Source organism: Budorcas taxicolor, chromosome 25 (assembly GCF_023091745.1).
Source record: "Budorcas taxicolor isolate Tak-1 chromosome 25, Takin1.1, whole genome shotgun sequence".
In the NCBI taxonomy this organism is placed as follows: Eukaryota; Metazoa; Chordata; class Mammalia; order Artiodactyla; family Bovidae; genus Budorcas; species Budorcas taxicolor.
In genome coordinates this window covers 39879636-39896656 of record NC_068934.1, presented here as the reverse complement: position 1 = coordinate 39896656, position 17021 = coordinate 39879636, and the positions used below count along the sequence as shown (strand labels likewise).

General features: G+C 43.4%; 1 pseudogene; it reads left to right on the top strand.

Annotated features, from left to right (window-relative positions):
* The window catches only part of LOC128068989 (pregnancy-associated glycoprotein 1-like), a 35654-nt pseudogene extending 19006 nt beyond the window's left edge, over positions 1–16648 (top strand).
* Positions 16649–17021: the final 373 nt, after the last annotated feature.

Below are 17021 nucleotides of genomic sequence, written 5' to 3'. Positions count from 1 at the left end.
CTGTCCATCACCAACTCCCGGAGTTCACTCAGACTCACGTCCATCGAGTCAGTAATGCCATCCAGCCATCTCATTCTCTGTCGTCCCCTTCTTCTCCTGCCCCCAATCCCTCCCAGCATCAGAATCTTTTCCAATGAGTCAACTATTCACATGAGGTGGCTAACGTACTGGAGTTTCAGCTTTAGCATCATTCCTTCCAAAGAAATCCCAGGGCTGATCTCCTTCAGGATGGACTGGTTGGATCTCCTTGCAGTCCAAGGGATTCTCAAGAGTCTTGTCCAGCACCACAGTTCAAAAGCATCACTTCTTTGGCGCTCAGCCTTCTTCACAGTCCAAGTCTCACATCCATACATGACTGCTGGAAAAACCATAGCCTTGACTAGACGGACCTTAGTTGGCAAATATACCTACTTCTGCTTTATTGACCATGCAAAAGCCTTTGACAGTATGGATCACAACAAACTGTGGAAAACTTACTGACATTGGAATACCAGACCATCTTACCTGCCTTCTGAGAAATCTGTATGCCGGTTAAGAAGCAACAGTTAGAACTGAACATGGAACAGCAGACTGGTTCCAAATCAGGACATGAGTAATTAAAGGCTGTATATTGTCACCCTGCTTATTTAAATTATATGCTGAGTACCTCATGTGAAATGCCCAACTGGATTAAGCACAAGCTGGAATCATGGTTATTGGGAGAAATATCAATAACCTCAGATATACAGATGATATCACCCTCATGGCAGAATGTGAAGAGACACTAAAGAGCCTCTTGATGAAAGTGAAAGAGGAGAGTGAAACATCTGGCTTAAACTCCACATTCAGAAAATGAAGATCATGGCATTTGGTCCCATCACTTCATGGTAAATAGACGGGGAAATAATGGAAACAGTGAGAGACTTTATTTGGGGGGGCTCCAAAATCATGGCAGATGATGACTTTAGCCATGAAATTAAAAGATGCTTGCTTGTTTGAAGAAAATCTATGAGAAGCCTAGCAGCACTTTTAAAAGCAGAGACATTGCTTTGCTGAAAAAGTTCAGTATAATCAAAGCTATGATTTTTCCAGTTGTCATGTATGGATGTGACAGTTGGGACATAAAGAATGGTGAGTAATGAAGAATTGAAGGTTTTGAACTGTGGTGTTGGACAAGACTCTAGAGAGTCCCTTGGACTACAAGGAGATCCAAGTCCATGCTAAAGGAAATCAATCCTGAATATTCATTGGAAGGATCAATGCTGAAGCTGAAACTCCAATATTTGGCCAACTGATGTGAAGAACTTACTCATTAGAAAAGACTCTATTACTGGGAAAGATTGAAGGCAGGAGGAGAAGAGGATGACAGAGGGTGAGATGGTTGGATGGCATCAACGACTCAATGGCATGTGTTTGAGCAAGATCCAAGAGTTCGTTAAGGACCGAGAAGCCTCGAGTGCTGCAGTCCATGGGGTTGCAAAGAGCAGGCCATGACTGAGCGACTGAACTGAACAGAACATACCCCATAGGAAATGCTAATGGTAATTTTCATGTTTCTCCAGCAAGATGAGGCTCCCCAAAGCCCCAACAAATATCCCTCGTTAGTCTGCACCCATGCACAGAAGTCACTGCCTAGCATTCACAATGTATTCAGAAAGTTCTGATTGCAGGGGGATCTCCATTTTGGTCGACATAGAGGAGCAAAGGACATATTTATCCTCCTGTCTCAAACAACTTGAGAGCAGAAGAGATAAATGAAAGAGAAGTTTTTTACATCAAATCTCAGACAGCAGAGAATGGATTCCTGAGACAGGGAGCAAGCAAGGTGAGTTCTACAATTGCCCCAACTCTAGAAATAGAGAAGAAGAACTACTACACAATAGAAAGAACTATAATCACAACTACCTATGTGATTGTTTACAACCTTTCCAACCGTGAGAGGCATGGGAAGCTTAAAACATTCTAGGAATGTAGAGCTTTTCGAGGATGAAAATCATTAGAATAGAACTGATAAAGGGTTTCATTGTCAAGCCAATGCTTGCCGCCAAGTTTTCATATCTTTCGTTGTATACCTAGGAGTGCATTAACTAATATAATTGAAATGTAAGTAGTGGCCTTGATATTAACAACATTAAACTTTGAGTTAATAAATTCTTTCCTTGTTATAGCTCACTACACCTTTGCCTTATAGGAATGTAACTTTATTTAGTACTTTCTGAGAGTGGTGCCAGACTTTAGAAAGAATAACACTTTTAGGGAAAATAAGTTTTCTGGTTGATGGACCCTTATCAGAAAAGGGTCATAAAATGCTAATAGGCCTCCTGGCCAGAAGATTATGTAAATCACCTAAGACCTGTGTGTACAGATAGGCATACAGAAAGAACGTCTGGTCTCGATAAGGGTCAGGTCTGTTGACCCTGCATGACTTTGTATTTTCCATTATTCTCTATGTACAACTTAGGGTATATAAGTTCCCTTTGAAAATAAAGTTGTGGGTCTTGCACCAATGCTTGGCCTCCCCATGTCGTACTTTCTTTCTCACTTTATCTCTTTTTCAGGCTAATTCCTTGGAGCGCAGGGGCCCTCTGAGTTCTACCTGCCTGGGCTTCTAAGACCCACTCGAGAAGGTGCCCAAGGTGGGGGCACCTTCTGCTATTCAAGAGGGCTCCTGCGGCCTATGTGAACAGTGCAAGTCTCTTGTCTGAGGCTTTATTGGCCTTCTGCGTAAACCAAGGAATATCAGCCTCTTTCTCTCCTCTCTCCTCTTAACTGCAAAATTCTTTCTTTATCTTCTTCTATATCTCTAAATAAATAAATTTCACTCACCTATGCAGTCCCTCTGAAGATATCCTGGATCCATCAGGGGCTGGACCCCAGTACTATGTATTTAATGTGATATAGCCTTATTATTTTGTTGGGTTTAGTGAGTATATTTATGTTTAACATTTCTCTAATTTTTTATTTTATAAATTGATTCATCAACCATTATACCTAAATTGTGTAAATGCAAAATTATGATTATATGCATGTTTCCTTTAGATTTTGAATTTTTATACTTTCTTATCTTCTTTATTCTTGTTTTCTCCATATTTTACAGCCTGGGCCATGTCCACTCTTATAACCTCATCCACATCCATATCTGCAGGCAAAAACAGACCGAGAGCTCTGTGGGGAGAAACAAAGAAGAATGAATACAGGGATATGAATGAAGGGAGGTGGGCCTTGTTACTTATCATGAATGTTCTGTAGTAGGATCACATTCCTCTGCCTTTCTGTGTGCCTACCACTCCCAGGTTTGCCATGAACATGGAAGGTATTTCAGCTCATGGAATTTGAGTAGAGGTGATATCTCCATTCTAAATGGAAGTATTCTTTTCTATCCCACTACATGGAATGCAGATGTAATGACAGGAGCTGGAGCAGCCATGTTAGACCAGAGGTAAGTAGCACAAGTGGAAGATGTGACAAGAAACAAGTGGGCCCTCATCTCTGTGGAGAGACCTGCGCTAACATTATATGACAGAGAATTGAAATTGAATTGCATTTAAGATAATGTTATTTAGGGTTTGATTACAGTCGTCGAACCTGTAACCTAATACTCATAATAACTGATCTTTGTGTTAGCCTTGTCTTGACATTAGGGTCTGAATGAGACAATATCTATTGACGTACACTTAGAAGTGAGTCAAGTGACAGTCCTGCCTTCTGGAAGCTGTGCTCTAGTGTGGGATTCAGAAACTGAAGTGATAACAATGCCACATGGCAGGAGAGCTTCAAGATCCTGTAGGAACCCTGGGGAGGAGAGCCTCAATCAGTCCTGATCTCAGGAGGTTGCCTGAAGCAGGGAGAATCCTCTATCAGGCTCCTCATAAATAGGCCATGGTGCCAAGTTTCATGTAAAAAGTGATTTATTTCAAATTCCTTCCAGAGTGTTTTCCCTTTTGATCCAGTGCTTAAGATATGTGTTTGAGTCCTGGTTTGGGAAGATTGCAAATGCCCAAGTTGCAAATGCCCTGGTTTTGGAAGATTGCAAATGGCCCAACTAAGCTGGTGGGCCACAACTGCTGGGCCTGAGTGCCCTAGAGCCTGTGATCTACATCAAGAGAAGCACAGGATTGAAAAGCCAGTGTACTGAAATTACAGAGTAGCCCCTGCTCGCTGCAAATAGAGAAGTCCAGAGCAGCAATGCCGACCTAGTGCAGCCAAAATTAAACTATGTGTGTGTGTGTATATATATTCCCAGAGAATTCTCTCAGGGGAAGCAGGACATGAAAAAGGTTCAGACAGTCTGAGTCTGATATCATGCAAGTCATGGAGAGGAAAGCTACGCCTGTTTTCACAGGGAACTTGGGATATAAGTTGTGCCTCAAACGTGCCCCAACCCAAGGCTAGGGAGCTGGGATTTCACTCTCCCACTAGCGCCTCCCTCTCATCCTTCAACTAACACCCAGCTGGTGTCTCCAAGCCCTTGTGTTAGATCCTCCAAAGACAAATCAAAGGTGATACTAGAAGCAAAAGACACCAAAGCTCAGGAAAATGCAACCCCAGATAATGTCTGGATTTCTGCACTCAGTCAGCCGTCTCCAGCATCATATCTGAAATCCTGCGAGTTGAAAGAAGTCCATGGGTCTCTACATGTAAGCATTTTTTAAAACAATTTCAGGGTTTAATTTATATAGGAGTTTAGTTGATTTACAGCATAGTATTAATATTAGTTGTATGGGAAATTAATTCCCTTATACATACACATGTACGCATTGTTTCTTAGATTCTTTTCCCATACAGGATATTACAGACTATTGAGCAGAATTCTTGTGCTGTACAGTAGGTCTTTGTTGATTATCTATTAAATAAAGGTGTATACATATATTAATCTCAAACTCTCAATTTTTATGTCTCCCACTTTTCCACTTTGGTAACTATAATTATTGTTTTGATGGAGGGATGTATCTAGTCACTTTTTGGATCAGGGTCTGTGCTTGTGAGAGTGCAGTGGCCAGGGAAAGCAAGCCTGAGAGAGACCCATTTGAGATGATGGTAAATTTTGAGAAGGACACGGCCATGCAAAAAGCTGGGAGAAAAACATGCTATATGTGGGTAGTAACCCTGCTAAGGACCAAGGTAACCAAGCCTAATAAATGGCTACCCTTCCACTGCTAACCTTCCTTCCATGCTTGGAACTTGGCCTAGGTCAACCACCTCATGGAGGTCAACCACCATGACCTCATCCCATGCTTCAGTTATGAGTTAGAAGCAATGCAGCATGTCAGCATTCCCAAGAAGGGAGAACCTGGGGCTATCACGAGGCTGAATATGCTCTGGACTCAGGGACATGTACACAAACTGGTTATCACCAGGAGCATCAGGTACCAGGGGCACCACCAATGCCTCTGACTATCTCCATGTACTTGTGCCAGGAGTAGAAACACCAAGGAATTGCTGGCGCAAAGAAATAAGTAATCACTCTTCTTTCATCTTGCCCCGTGTGATTCCAATGGCCCTTTGACCACACTGCTCTCTGCCCAAAAACTCTTTCCTCTTTTGCTTCTTCAAAGGTGGCTTGTGAATAACACCAACACCTGCCTGTGAAGCCTGGTGGCTGGAATTCAACTCACAGTCAGCTGGGACCCAGAGATGTCCAACCTTGTCCTGTGTTTCTGTCCTTTTTCTACAACCAGATTCATAAACCAAAGTCCCTACAAAATATAAGGGTGATTGTAATTCTCTCAAGTCCTTTGAATCTCCAAAGTCTATTTGGGGCATCAAAGAGGGCACACATCCACTGCATCAGTCTTATTGTGGTCAAGAATATACTCAGGGTCGTGTATAGGCACTCAGGTGATGAATGTTTTCCCCAGCGGTCTTAGCTTGGAAGGCATTCTGGAAGGTTACTCTGATTGCACCCTGGGTGGCATCAGAGGCAAGCAAGGTTAATGGCGAAGAGCTGGACGTCAGGTAGGGATCCTATCAGGTCTACCCCTGGTACATCCCCACCCCATCTCTGTGGTAGAACTGGGAGGGATGAGGATGGCGCCTGAGTCGGTAAGGGACAGAACAAGTCCAACAAGGAAGGAAAACCTTTCGGTGTAAAGTCTGTCTACACCCCCATCTAGAGTAGGGAGGGACGCCTCCGGTAAAAAATGGCACTGGTCACTTTTTTCTCGCTTATAGATGGGAGCTAACAATTCCATCTTCACTCCTTTGAGCTGTATCCTGAAAAACTGGGCTTAAACTGATCGCCAGGGCTTAAAGAAGACACACCTGGTCTTCCTATATGATACTACATGGCCGCAGTATCCACTGCAGGACAGTGAATGCTGGCCAGTTGGAGGGTCTATTAAGTACAATACTGTTTGACAATTAGACCGGTTCTGTAAGGAACAAGGGAAAAGAGTTCTTAAAGGACAGATTTCTCAGTCGGCTCCAGATATCTGCCGTAAGCTATTAAAACGGGTGTATGGACCAAATCAGTCTTTAGATACTCTGTTACAACTGGCTCAGACAGTCTATTATGGTAGGGAATATGAGGAAAAGAAAGAAAGGCAAAAAAAGACAAAGGAACAGGCAGAAGCCTTTGCAATGGCTGTGAAAAACTCTCTTAAACAGCCTGAGAAAGATGTCCAGAGGAACCCAGGTGAAAAGGGATGGGCTTGCTATTACTGTGGAAAGGAGGGACACCTCAAGTTGGATTGCCCTCAGGCATCTAAGCCATCCCCAGCTCCATGTCCGGTCTGCAAAGGACCACACTGGAAGAGAGACTGCCCCCTGAGGTGTAGGTCTCCGGGATCAGACTCTCAAGACAATCAGGATTGAAGGTGCCTGGGGGTCCCCAAACAAGCTCCCATCCTAATTACACCTGAGGAACCCCCAGTATTAATAATTGTGGGGGCCAATCCATTGATTTCCTTTTAGATACTGGGGCAACTTACTTTGTGCTTACTGAAACCCCTGGCCCACTTTCTTCCCAATCCACTTCCATAATGGGACTGTCTGGACGAACCAAAAGGTATTATTTCAATTATTCTTTATCTTGAGACTGGGATTCTGTGCTGTTTTCACACAAGTTTCTGATTGTGCCAGAATCTCCCTCACCCATTTTGGAGAGGGATATACTGAGCAAAGTTCATGCCTCTGTTTTCATGAATATGGAGCCCTCCCTTTCTCTCCCTTTAGTTGAACAAAATATAAACCCTAGAGTATGGGCTGATGGAAAAATCTGTTGGTCGAGCACAAAATGCTATTCCTGTAGTTGTCAAGCTCAAAGACCAACACTTATTTCCACATAAGAAGCAGTATCCACTGAAACCTGAGGTTAAGAAAGGGTTAAAACCCATCATCAAAAATTTAAAGGAGCAGGGACTATTAATTCCCTGTAACTGTCCTTGCAACACTCTTAATCTGGGTATAAAGAAATCAAATGGTAAATGAAGACTAGTTCAAGATTGACGTATGATAAATGAGGCTGTAGTTCCTTTACATCCTGTGGTGCCTAGTCTTATACTATATTGTCTGAAGTTCCTGAACGAGCCAAATATTTCTCAGCAATTGATTTGAAAGATACCTTCTATTCAGTGCCTTTGGCGGAAGAAAGTCAATTTCTATTTGCGTTTGAAGAGCCTACACAGCCAGCTTCTCAGTTAACAGCTCTGAAGCAGTGGTGTTACAATATGTAGATGATATTTTGCTCTGTGGTGAGACAGAGGAAGCTTGTTCCCAAGCTTCAGAAGATTTCTTAAACTTCCTGGCAGGCTGTGGTTACAAGGCATCAAGAGAAAAGGCTCAGCTTTGTCAACAATCGGTTAGATACCTGGGCTTAATCATATCAGAAGGGACTAGGGCCATAGGCCTTGAGAGAATTAAGCCTATACTAAATCATCTCCTACCTATGACTTTAAGACAATTGAGAGGATTTTGGGGAGTCACAGTTTACTGTCGCATTTGGATTCCAGGTTATGGGGAACATGCCCGGCCTTTATATAGACTTATAGCTGAAACTCAGCAGGCCCAAACTGACAAATTGGTTTGGTCTCCAGAAACTCAAAAGGCATTTAAGGTTCTTCAGACTGCTCTCCTGCAACCTCCAGCTCTGAGCTTGCCCACATGGTCAGAATTTAATTTGTTTGTCACTGAAAGAAAAGGTATGGCCTTGGGAGTTTTGACACAACCCCGAGGGCCTCACCAGCAACCTATTGCCTATCTAAGCAGAGAATTAGATGTAATTTCACTTGTGTGGCCCCACTGCCTAAGAGTAATTGGGGTAGTGGCTTTATTAGCACCTGAAGCTTTAAAAATTATTAATGGATGAAACCTTACTGTACTGACTTCTCATGATGTGAGTGGAATCTTAAATTCTAAGATTAATATTTGGATGACAGACTTCTTAAATATCAGTCATTGTTGTTAGAAAGACCCGTAACTAAGCTTAAAGTTGGTGGAAATTTAAATCCTGCCACTTTCCTTCCTGAGAAGGAAAATGAAACACCTGATCACGATTGTTCTCAATTCCTAACTTTAAACAATGCAGCTTGGGAACATCTAATGGATACCCCATTAGACAATCCTGACATGGAAATATTTACAGATGGCCGTTCTTTTGTTCGGGATGGAAAGCATAAAGCAGGTTACACCGTGGTGACTGCAAAACAGGTTTTGGAAGCAAAATCTCTCCCCCAGGGAACCAGTGCTCAGTTGGCAGAGCTTGTGGCTCTGACCTGAGCTCTAGAGTTAAGGAAAGGGCAGCGGGTAAATATCTACACGGATTCTAAGTATGCTTATTTGACTTTACATGCTCATGCTGCAATATGAAAAGAAAAACAGCAACAGGAGAACCTATTAAGCTTTTCAGAGAGATTGAGAGACTTTTAACTGCTATATATTGTCCTAAAGAAGTAGCTGTTATGCATTGCAAGGGGCACAGCAGGGATGGGAGTAAAGTAGCTGAAGGTAATCAGCTGGCTGACTGTCAAGCCAGAAAAGCAGCACTTTATGAAACACCTTAAGTGTAGACGTCTTTGATGTGGACAGGTCCTGTGGAACAGGAAAAACCACAATATACTGAGGAAGAATTAGAAAGATATGAGAAACGAGGAGCAAAGATTACTGATAAAGGATGGTTACAGTCCGAGGGTGGACCATTAACAATTGCTGAAAATGCTCAGTGGAAAATTTATACATCAGAGTTTTTCATTTGGGTGCAGAGAGTACTTACCAAATGGCTTCTCATTTATTTGAAGGTAAAAATGTAATGAAAACTTTAAAGAATATTATCAAAAGGTGTGAAGTTTGTCAGAAAAATAACCCAAAGACTGAAAAGCTAGCAAAATCTGGATTACAACAAAGTGGGAAGTATCCTGGAGAGGACTGGGAAATTGATTTTACTCATATGCCAAAAGCTAATGGATATTCTTGCTTACAAGTTTGGGTAGATACTTTTACTGGATGGATTGAGGCTTTCCCCTGTCATAGTGAACAGGGTAGGGAGGTTATAAAGATTTTAATCCATGAAATTATCCCCAGGTTTGGGCTGCCACGGAGCCTTCAGAGTGACAATGGCTCCGCCTTTAAAGCTGCTGTAACTCAGGGGTATCTAAAGCTCTAGGAATAGAATATCACTTACACTGTTCCTGGAGACACCAATCCTCAGGAAAGGTCGAAAAAGCTATGACATTATCAAAAGACATTTGCGCAAATTAACTCAAGAGATGCAGGACAATTGGATTAAAGTCCTACCCATAACTTAAATGAGGGCTCGAAATGCCCCCCAAAAAGGAGGGACTGTCCCCCTTTGAATGTATTTATGGAAGGCCTTTCTTATGCACAGAGATTGTTATAGACCCTGAAGCCTTGGAATTAACTAGTTATGTAACTCAGCTCTCAGCTTTTCAACAGGCATTAACAGAACTCCGGGAGATGGCTCCTGACCCTGCCTCTGATTCAAGCAAGCCTCTATTTGAGCCAGGAACTGAGCTCCTCATAAAAACACTGGGATCTGGGGGCCCATCCCTCGAGTGTAGGGAACAAGGTATAAAAAAGGTTGAGAAGTGCTTGCAAACGAGACTCTCAACCAGGGCTGAACATTCTTGCAAACGAGATGTTCAGCTAAAAAGCCTGTGTTTGTTCCCGTGGGGAAAAAACATTTCTTGCACACAAAGATGTTTCTCTGATTCCTCAAAAGGAACAGACCCAGGGACAAAACGGATTCTAAGTTGATAAAGAAGTTCCCCAAAACAAAGTCTTAGCTGCAATAAATAAGTCAAGGTAAAGGTTATCTCGCCCTGCGCCTGCGCACTGTATAGTCACTAAATCATAGTGCTTGGCAACTTGACCTGTAGATTGTTGTGCAAAGGATATGAGATGAAGCAGCTGTAAAAAGCAAGGAGTTAAAATACAAAGATTCAAACCACTCTGCAGTGTTGGTGTTTCATTCCATCGCCAGCACTCGAGCCCCTCTGGGAAGGCCCTTACCAGGTTATTCTTTCTTCTCCCACAGCTGTCAAAATGCCAGGAATTGATTCGTGGGTACATCACACTCAAGAGGTGGCACCCTGACCAAAACTAAGTGACATCTTTTTATGTCTTTACTTTCTATGCTCTGACTTTGTACTTTTCAGATGGGCCTGATAACCTATGTGAGCTTACTTCTGCTGACTCCAAATATCCTGAGTCTGCCATTGGATCCTCAAGACAATGCCTTCCTGTCCTGGGCTCACTCCTATGCTGCATTCCACAATCGGTCTAACCGCTGGGTCTGTGGAACATGCCCCTCTTCATCAGTGGAAGGCTTCTCATGGTGCACATCTCCACTTCAAAGAAAAGATTTTCTCCAAGTCAGTGAATACCTTCGATGACAATCATATGTGATGCCTCTTCTTCATCTGATGACATCTACCAAACCTAAAATGGACTGGTGCAACACTTTGCACTTTAACTATGGACATAATATGATTTTTAATTTTGATGATAAATTGTCTCAGTTCAATGACTATTTTGCTATGCATAAGACAAATAAGTCTAGATCTAATGGTTTTTTACCTGACGTTTATCAAATATGGGATGAGGTTATATGGCTAACTCCTGAAAAAGAATGTTTAATATCTACTGCCCTTATATACAGGGAACAAACAGAGCCATCTCCAAAAGTTAGCCAACAACATAATTACAATGATTGGAAACAATTGGGATTTTTGCCTCAGGAAGTATGCAAGATAATCATTCCCATGTTTTCCAACCCCAGTTCAGGTCCTCCCTTTGTCTGGCCAGGCACTAATTGGGACTGGATATCTCAGTCACACTGGCTTGCTCCAAACGGGACTTACTGGATATGTGGCTCTTACCTATGGGCATGGCTTCCCCCTGGTTGGATAGGGAGATGACCTTGGGTCTAGCCTTTACTCACGGCATTATATTTTCAGAGCTTCCAGAAAAGCCTGCTAATTTACCCCACCTTAAGACTCAGTGGGCAAGGTCTGTATTTCACTGGTACGATTATTTGGCTGCAGTCTGTGTTCCCTCTTTGGGAGCTACAGATGTTATGCTACGAGTGGATGCTTCAACTAATTTTACTCAACAGGCATTACAAGATTCTCAAAAGGCTATTTCAGCTGTTAATGCTGAACAAGCACAAATTAGAAAGGTGGTTTTACAAAACAGATTGGCTTTAGATATTCTGACAGCTGTGCAAGGAGGAACGTGTGCCATTATTCATACCCAATGCTGTACATATAGAACTGATATGAGCACAAATGTTACTCATTTTACTAAACCCATGAACAAGATGATTGGGGCCATGGTTACTCCTGAAACCTCAATTGCCTCACTTTGGGAGATGTTAACTGGTTCCCCATGGTGGACAACTATCTTAATTACAATACTTCTGATTGTTTTGTTTGCTCCCTGCATCTGTAACTGTATAACTGGATTTGTTTCTAGCCGCATCAAAGCTTTTAAGTTACAAACAGTTGCTCAAACTCCTGCTACTGCTGCAGCTGTCTCCAACTACTATTTGGGGCCCCTGGATCAGATATCCTCCATATGAGGATTAGGAGAATATGTTGCCTCACCAATTTAGGGACAACGCCCCTTCTCACCTCGGAAGCAGTTATGGAACAAGAATGATGCCGCTTTTCCCTAGACAACATAATTCTCCTAAAAGAAAAGGGGGGAATGAGAGGGTAACAGGCAGGAAAGCCAGCGGTCTCCAAATGGAGGAAATAGCCTGCAAGTGTCAGACATTTTTATCTCTCTTAAGCAGAGGAGGAAACAGATTAGTGATATTTTTTCCTTCTCTATACAAATTTAAAAGGAGGTTTGTTTCTCTTAAAATAGTTTGTTGCCATAATGACACCTGATTTCACCTGAAGTTAACTATTCTCAAACCTAGAGATAACCAATGCCTTTTTCTTATGGAAATGTTTATCTTAAGCTATGCTAATGTACTATGCATTTACTCCAAACTCTGTCAGTTCTGCCTCTTGGCTCAGAACCTACTTGACAAACCAGTATGTTATCCTCAACTATTGTTCCCCTAATCAATGTAAATGAAACTATTTGAACGATGATCTGTCCTTCTTCAAGATTCAAGTTAATCATTTTATGGCCCAGGATGAACCATTTGGTGCCAAGATTATCCCAAAATGCATCATATGGGTGAGGGGTCTGGTGCCATTCTGAGTTTTAAGACATTCCTTTCTTTCATTAACAGACTGCTGGTGACTATATAACATCCAGCTGAAGACTAGCAGGGGGGTACTCTTTCTGCCCACTTCTGATGCCTATGTCAGAAGCTTTCTCTATCTCCTTTATACTTTAATAAAACTTTATTACACAAAAGCTCTGAGCCATCAAGCCTCGTCTCTGGCCCCGGATTGAATTCTTCTCCTCTGGGGGCCAAGAACCCCAGCATCTTTGCATGATTCAACAACAACCTTTCACACTCAGGCGACTGGCGTGTACACATGGACCGGTAAGCCTCTCCCTCTGAGGGTCAGCCCAAGTGATGCTCCAGCTACTGTACATGGACACAGGCAGACACACACAAATACATTCTCAGACATACAGTCACACAGACATATACACCACCTTCAATGACACAGACAGACACACAGACACATAGAAACACACAAGCAGACACATATAAACATACACAGGGACACATATAAACATGCATAGCTAGTCAGAGACACACAAGCACTCACAGAGACACATACAAACACACGTACAAACACATATACAAACAAACACAGAAGCAGATAGATATGCAAACAACTACTCTGTTCATAATCCCCAGGCCTTCTGACCAGGGTACGAAAAGGATCCAGAGGGGTCTGTGCAGCTGGGAGAGGATTGCACCCACTGCTCTGTGAGGTGTGGAGCATGGTTAGAGGACTCTACAGTGTGGTGAACAGAGATTCAGGGAGAATTTCTCCAGCCTGAACAGAGGTATAAGATGACCAACTGTCCAGGGCTACCGGGGACATAGGAAGATCTCAGTACAGATAAATGTCAGTTTAAAAACACGGAGAGTCCTGAGCACATGGGAAGATCTGGTCTCCTAAGGGAACGACTACTGAGCAGTGAAGAGAGATTTACTGAAATCTTAAGATGTGAAAGCAACTAATAAAAAAGACACCCCACGTTCATGGGCTCACAATGGGGCAGGGGCTATAACAGAGAATCAGGAAGGTGGGATCCAGGAGTGACCTGAGGACAAGATACATAATTGATAGGATACTGTGTGATACCCTCAGACAAAAGCTGACCTGTCCTTTGGAGTTTCTGTGGGCTAGTCATGTATTTCCTGGCCAGGGTCTCAGGGTCTGAGCTGGTTGTAGGAGCAGTGCTGGCAGACATCCTCTCCAAAAGGAGCCCCTCTCTCCCACCACTATGAGAATCTGCTGCCCTTGTGAATCTCCATCTTCATTCTGCGATTGACCCATTATTTGTTCCCGACACAATACAGCTCTCTGGATGTTTCTCATTCATTATTTTCACAGTCTTCATTCACTCACTAAACAGACAAGCTTTGGGCATCCACTGTGTTTCAGGCATTTTAAGGAGGCATTGAGAATAAAACTTGCCCTCACATCTAAGAAGGCAGATGCACAGGAAATGAGACACACACATAGTGAATTGTGACTTTGGTACATGCTAGACATGAGGAAGTGTCTACAGAGATTGTCAAGAAAGGAGACTGTTAAACAGCAGGGGAAAGACTTCCCTGAAACCATGAAACCATGACAATTAATCTGAAATCTGGAAGATGAGAAGAAATTTGCTAGTCAAAAGGGAGAGGCCTCCTCTAGGAAGGAAGACCAGCTTGTGTCAAGGTGCAAAAGAGCCTGGTATATTCAAGTACCGCATTCAAGAATGTCAAGGAAGGTGCCGTGTCGGGAGCAAAGGAAAGGAGGGCAAGAGACAAAGGGCTGTTTAGAAGACAGTCGGGAAGGGGGCATCTGTGGGGAGACCTTGATGCCTGCTTTGTCACAATGTCTCTCAGCATCTCCATGAAAAGAAAGGTTTTGTTTGTTCTGGTGGCTGTGAGGCCCTTATGGATACCGGGACATTACTGATCTTTGGCCCAAGAAGACTGGTCAATAACATCCAGAAGCTCATTGGCGCCATGCCACGGGGTTCTGAGGTGAAGGGTCATGCCCCAGGGTCACTCCCAATCTCCACACACAAGAAGGATCTCCAGGGCCAACCTCTCTCTCCCTCTCTCTCTAACAGCACTACGTTTCATGTTTTGCAGTCAATACCCTGTCCTCTATTATCTTCACCACAATGACATCAACTACCCAGTCCCAGCTCAAGCCTACATGCTCAAGATGAGGGGAGAACCCTGAGGGGTTGTTTTAAATAGGAACTTGCAGGAACCCTTGGGCTGCTGCTGGGAGGAGGCTGCCCTCTGCAGGCCATCTCGCACTATTGCAGAAGCTGCTGAGCCCTGAGCCTGGCCAGAGCCTCCCACAAGAGGAACCATTTGAGAGTAAAGGGCTTTCTGAGACACTGATCATCCTGAAATAAATGTGGAGACACCACGCCATGCTGGCATGGTGGGAGTCACAAGGAGAGGGGAACACTCAGGTCCTCAGCGTTCAAAGAGCTTCAGTTCAATCTGAACCCTCAGATAGATGAACACGGAAAGTCAGCTCTAGTGGTCCTTGAAATAAGTCATGTGACATGGAGAATGACTGGGGACTCCCAGTGTGCTCTCCTACCACAGGAGTTAACAGTCTCCCTTCCCTTCTTGCAGTTTTCCTTGTTTGCATCATAAATTACATGGTCACCCTAGTTTTCAGATGCATCTTCCCCTAACTCTGGCTGGCTGCACCCTTTGTGAGTTGGGATACCTGACCCTTCTGTGGGGAGGCTGGATGCTAATGTGACTGGGTGCACAGTGACTGCCTAGCCCCAGCACAGGGTGGAGACTTCATGTCAGCTCCCTTTGGGATTTCAGAGCTGGCTGATGGGTTCAAAGAATACTTTGAGGAAGGGAGGGAATTTCAGGAATTCTAAAACTAAAATCGTGGAACCATATGGAGGGTTGCTTGGTTCTAGGCAAAACTGCACTGGATTCCATGCAGAAGGCATCCCAAGGTGCTTTTCATTCGGGCATGGGACTTACTCGGGATGATGAGCGCTACAGACTGACAGGTGGGGATGGGGATCCAGAGTACGTTACCCACCCAAGCCTGGAGTGGCCAAAGAGGGTGAGTGCAGGCCAAAGGAGGCTTCCCAGAGTTCCTAAGTTAAGTCTTCAAGAACGTGTTGTGGGCACTGCTCTATTTAATATGGATAACCAACCATGAGAGTTACTGTGTAGCATGGGGAACTCCACTCAATTATATGACAACCTGGATGGGAGGAGTAGTTTTGGGACCAGGATACATTTATACATATGGTTGAGTCCATTTACTGTCCACCTGTAACTCACAATATTGTTAATCAGCTATACTCCAATACAAAAAAAAGTTTTTTTAAAAATAAAGTATGGATTGTGGGAATGCAGGAGGAGAACCAGCATTCTCTGCAGAGAAAACAAGAGCAGGAGTCAGAAGGAAAGAAACAGGGAGAGAGGAGAACAATGGACACTCTTTTTCTTTTCTAAAAATTATATTGAAGTGTGGCTAATCTTCAGTGTTGCTTTAAGTTCTGCTGCACAGCAATGTGACTCAGTTATATACATACAGAAATACATATTCTTTTTCTTATTCTTTTTCATGTGGTTTATGACTGGATATTTAATGTATATCCTTATGCTCTTCAGTAGGACTTTGTTGTTTATCATTCCTCTGTATCGCCAACTCCCAGTCTTTCCCTCCCCCACACCCTTCCTCATGGCAACCTCATGTCTTGGACTTTTTTGCTTGTGGATGAACTCTCATATCCCCTGCTAAGGAGAAAATCCCTTGATACTTACCAAAAGAGGGAAATAAAGCCAGGAAATGTGCTGGTTCCTGATATTTGTGGGAGTTGCACATAAGGCCTCAGGCTGACTGGTGTGTGTCTCTGACTCCCCCAGGATTTTAGAGGCCACTGCTATACCACCTTTAAAGAGAACACAGTGAGGACATCTAGAGAGACCTGGATCCTGGGTGACGTCTTCCTGAGGTTGTATTTCTCAGTCTTCAGTCGAGGAAATGACAGGATTGGCCTGGCACAGGCAGTATAAATGCTTGGAGTGGTTAAGGATCACTAAGGCCGCTCCGAGCAAACACTAAATCACACTTAGGGTACTCCTGCCCAGGCTGCTGGTGAACTGTATTTGGTGGTCTGCACACCCTGTTCTCAATAAAGAATAAAGGGTTTCACTCTTAATGGTGCTGAAACAAACGGGTGCCTCTGTTTGTGTCTGGGAGGTGTACAATGATCGGGAAGGATCTAGAACAAAGTCTGAATCACAGTTGAGAGGAGCCCGCCTCCCACTGGCTTCAAGGAAAGGGGCAACTCATTGAAATGATTCTGGGAATCCAGGACACAAGACTCAGAGCAAATACAAAGATCTCTGTGACTGGACCCAAGAAATCAGAAATCATCAGTTCTCT